Below are 5,000 nucleotides of genomic sequence, written 5' to 3' on the forward strand. Positions count from 1 at the left end.
GTCCCAGACACTTTCAATCAATGAAACGAAAAGTGAACAGTGAAATACAAAAATGGGTGACTTCGACGAAATATTCTTTCCATGTCGGTGCATCTTGGACGACAATGAATGTAAGCAAACATGAATATCTTTTTAACAAAAATAGAAAAAGGCAAATTTCAAAGGAGCCACCGAAGCGGAGGATACTCTTCAGCATTTGTTAAAAGTAGAAACTAAAGAAAACTAGAGGAAAAAAATTTATTCAGTGAAGTTTCCCAGACAGTGACTAACTATTTTGTTAAATCCTTCCTCGTTGAATAAAAAAAAAAATGTTTTTATAACAGAAACTAAAGGTAATAACAGGGCGTGAACATTTGAGTAATTAAAGATTTCTGTTACTGCCTCTTCAGAACGTGATTGTCTATATACTGTCACGCTTTTCAACCTCATAGGGGTTCTTGTTTCATACTTCGAAGAGCCGTTATTGTTAGTGTAAATATTTTTGAGGAAGTGACGGCTTATAAATTTTTCCTGCGAGACAACTAAGTTATATTATCAACTTGCATATTTGTCTTAATCACGAGGTCCCTAAAGGTAAATAGATACAAGACAATCTATATCGCAAGACAGCAGAGGACCCTTTCATTGTCAGAACTATTGGATATTATCTCTTCGAATATCATTATTTAAGATATGTAGCTCATAGTGTAAATGGCTGATAAGAGTGAAAACAGCTTGGAGTGTGTGACTAATCTAAAAATAATGAGAGGCTATTTGTTCTTTCATTTTTCTAAGGAGGAACTGGAAATTTTCCTGACTTCCTTTGTGATGTTCTGTATGTTGAAAATTGATGGGCTGTTATTTGTTTCATGTATAATGACTTCTACACTTCTCATATCTCTGTCTTTGAAAGGTTGCACTTTAAAATTTTCTTCTGTATTTGAAAAAAAAAAAAAATTGATTTTAACCAGTTGCGAAATTTTAGGTTTCTGTTTCAATGTAATTCCGAGAAACTTTATAGAGAATACATTAAATGATCTTGCAGTTTGCTCAATAATTTTGCTAAGACAGAAAATAGGGTTTTCGCGTATTTCATATTAACCATATCGAGAGAGAGAGAGAGAGAGAGAGAGAGAGAGAGAGAGAGAGAGAGAGAGAGAGAGAGAGAGAGAGAAACTTATTACAGTGTAATGATCTCCAACATCATCGGGAGTCAGTCTTCAGAAGCATCTTTATTTCAGTTATATGTTTTTTTTTTGTTTTGTTTTTCAATATTTCCCTTTTATTTTCCCTTTTCTAAGATGTGTCTCTTATTTCACTGAATTTTTGGATTTCATATTTTATACATTTTTAAAGAATATATTTTCGATTCCTTGAGTTTATAGAAATATGATAAAAAAAACTTTCAGAAAATGTAATATATATTTTTTTACAATTACATTTTCAGTGGCCGGGGGGTGGCATAAAAACAATTAGAATAGCGCCAACGTATCCCTGCGTGTCGTAAGAGGCGACTAAAAGGGACGGGAAGAGGGGGCTGGGAACCCCCTCTCCTGTATTATAATCCTCTGAGACATCAAAGAGGTGGAGCTGGGGGGAGAGTGACTGCTCCCCGCACTCTAGTTTTGGGGTGTTTGAATGTGCGTGGATGTAGTACGATAGAGAGTAAAAGATGTGAGATTGGAAGTATGATTAGGAATAGAAGGATGGATATATTGGCTTTGTGTGAGACGAAGATAAAAGGGAAAGATGAAGTGATATTTGATGAAATGTCTGGTAGAGTGTCTGGGATTGAAAGGGGAAGAGCAAGAGAAGGTGTGGCTTTATTGCTGAGTGAATGGATGACAGGTAAAGTAGTGGAATGGAAGGAGATATCATTTAGGTTAATGTGGGTAAGGGTTAGGTTGGGTAGGGAATGTTGGGCTTTTGTCAGTGCGTATGGGCCAGGTTGTGAGAAAAGTAAAGAAGAGCGGAATGAGTTCTGGAATGAATTAACTAGGTGTGTAGAAGGACTGGATAGAAGGAATTATGTAGTTGTCATGGGTGACTTAAATGCTAGAGTGGGCGCTGGAGAGGTAGAAGGTGTCATTGGGAAGTATGGCATACCAGGTGAAAATGAGAGTGGTGAGAGACTGGTAGATATGTGTGTTGAGCAAGAGATGGTGATATGTTCTAGTTTTTTCAAAAAGAAAGAAAAAACAAGTATACATGGGTAAGAGTGGCAAATGGAAGAGTGGTAGAAAGGGTGTTAATGGATTATGTGTTGATAACTAAAAGAATGTTTGGAAGATTGAAAGACGTGCACGAGTTTAGGGGTATGGCTAATAGTATGTCTAATCATTTTTTTGGTGGAAGGAAAAATAGTTGCAGCAAAAGAGTGGGGGAATAGAATAGGTGGATGTAAAAGGGAGCTAATAAAACCGGGGGTAAAAAGTAAATATCAAGAAAAGTTGAAAATGGCATATGATAAAGTGAAAGTAAGAGAAACTGGTAATTTAGAGGAGTGTTGATAACTAAAAGAATGTTTGGAAGATTGAAAGACGTGCACGAGTTTAGGGGTATACATACATATACCAAGGCACTTCCCCCCAATTTTGGGGTATGGCTAATGGTATATCTGATCATTTTTTTGGTGGAAGGAAAAATAGTTGTAGCAAAAGAGTGGGGGAATAGAATAGGTGGATGTAAAAGGGAGCTAATAAAACCGGTGGTAAAAAGTAAATATCAAGAAAAGTTGAAAATGGCATATGACAAAGTGAAAGTAAGAGAAACTGGTAATTTAGAGGAGTGGAAGTTAGTAAAAGAAAGTTTTGTAGGGATTACAAGTGATGTGTGTGGCAAGAAATTTGTTGGAGGCAGCATGAGGAAGGGCATTTAATGGTGGAATGAAAGAATGAAGGTAAAAGTGGAAGAGAAAAAGAGAGCTTTTGAAGAATGGCTGCAGAGTAATAGTGTAGAGAAGTATGAAAGATATAGAGAAAAAAATGTGGAGGTAAAGTGCAAGGTAAGTGAGGCAAAGAGGGCAGCTGACCTGAGGTGGCGTCAGGGATTGGGTCATTCATATGAGGAGAATAAGAAGACGTTTTGGAAAGAAGTGAAGAGAGTAAGGAAGGCTGGTTCAAGAATTGATGAGACAGTGAAAGATGGAAATGGAAGGTTGTTAAAAGGAGAGGAGGCAAGGAAAAGGTGGGCGGAGTATTTTGAAAGTTTACTGAATGTTGAGGATAATAGGGAGGCAGATATAATTGCTGTTGCAGGTCTTGAGGTGCCGGTGATTGGAGATGAGAATGAGAGAGAGATTACAAGAGAGGAAGTGAGGAGAGCACTAGATGAAACGAGAGTAGGAAAAGCATCTGGTATGGATGGTGTGAGAGCTGAGATTGTGAAGGAAGGGGGTGTGACTGTACTTGAATGGTTGGTGAGATTGCTTAATATGTGTTTTGTGTTGTCAGTGGTACCAGTAGATTGGGTTTGTGCGTGTATTGTACCACTATACAAGGGCAAGGGAGATGTGCATGAGTGTTGTAATTCAAGGGATATTAGTTTGTTGAGTGTGGTGGGAAAAGTGTATGGTAGAGTACTGATTAATAGGATTAAGGATAAAACAGAGAATGCAATCTTAGAAGTACAGGGTGGTTTTAGAAGAGGAAGGGGTTGTATGAATCAGATTTTTACAGTTAGGCAGATATGCGAGAAATATTTAGCAAAAGGTAAGGATGTGTATGTTGGCGTTTATGGATCTGGAGAAAGCGTATGATAGAGTTGATAGGGAAGCAATGTGGAATGTGATGAGGTTATATGGAGTTGGTGGAATGTTGTTGCAAGCAGTGAAAAGTTTCTACAAAGGTAGTAAAGCATGTGTTAGGATAGGAAAGGAAGTGAGCGATTGGTTTCCGGTGAGAGTGGGACTGAGACAGGGATGTGTGATGCCACTGTGATTGTTTAATTTGTATGTTGATGGAGTGGTGAGAGAGGTGAATGCTCGAGTGCTTGAACGAGGATTGAAACTGGTAGACGAGAATGACCATGAATGGGAGGTAATTCATTTGTTTTTTGCGGATGATACTGTACTGGTTGCAGACGCAGAAGATAAGCTTGGCCGATTAGTGACAGAATTTGGAAGGGTGTGTGAGAGAAGGAAGTTGAGAGTTGATGTGGGTAAAAGTAAGGTTATGAGATGTACGAGAAGGGAAGGTGGTGCGAGGTTGAATGTTATGTTGAATGGAGAGTTACTTGAGGAGGTGGATCAGTTCAAGTACTTGGGGTCTGTTGTTGCAGCAAATGGTGGAGTGGAAGCAGATGTCCGTCAGAGAGTGAATAAAGGTTGCAAATTGTTGGGGGCAGTTAAGGGAGTAGTAAAAAATAGAGTAGTAAAGGGAGTAGTAAAAAGATCGGAGTTGTGGGGAATGAAAGTGATGGAGAGACAGAAATTGAATGTGTTTGAGATGAAGTGTCTAAGGGGTATGGCTGGTGTATCTCAAGTAGATAGGGTTAGGAACGAAGTAGTGAGGGTGAGAACGGGTGTAAGAAATGATTTAGGAGCTAGGGTGGATATGAATGTGGTGAGGTGGTTTGGCCATGTTGAGAGAATGGAAAATGGCTGTCTGCTAAAGAAGGTGATGAATGCAAGAGTTGATGGGAGAAGTACAAGAAAAAGGCCAAGGTTTGGGTGGATGGGTGGAGCGAAGGAAGCTCTGGGTGATAGGAGGATAGATGTGAGAGAGGCAAGAGAGCGTGCTAGAAATAGAAATGAATGGCAAGCGATTGTGACGCAGTTCTGGAAGGCCATGCTGCTTCCTCCGGTGCCTTGGATGACTGCGGAGGTAGCAGCAGTAGGGGAGTCAGCATTATGAAGCTTCATCGGTGGTGGATAATGTGGGAGGGTGGGTTGTGCCACCCTAGCAGTACCAGTTGAACTCGGTTGAGTCCCTTGTCAGGCTGGGAGGAACATAGAGAGGAGACGTCCCCTTATTTGTTTCATTTGTTTGATGTCGGCTACCCCCCGAAATTGGGGGAAGTTC

General features: G+C 39.6%; 1 protein-coding gene across 1 annotated transcript in view; it reads left to right on the forward strand.

The window, feature by feature from the left end:
- Window positions 1-925, forward strand: part of LOC137615979 (carbonic anhydrase-related protein 10-like) — a 291,179-nt gene extending 290,254 nt beyond the window's left edge. Inside the window, exon 11 of the mRNA XM_068345664.1 lies at window positions 1-925. This exon is cut by the window's left edge and continues 629 nt beyond it. The gene's annotated coding sequence lies outside the window, so the exon portion shown is untranslated.
- Window positions 926-5,000: the final 4,075 nt, after the last annotated feature.

Source organism: Palaemon carinicauda, chromosome 2 (genome assembly GCF_036898095.1).
Source record: "Palaemon carinicauda isolate YSFRI2023 chromosome 2, ASM3689809v2, whole genome shotgun sequence".
Taxonomy (NCBI): Eukaryota; Metazoa; Arthropoda; class Malacostraca; order Decapoda; family Palaemonidae; genus Palaemon; species Palaemon carinicauda.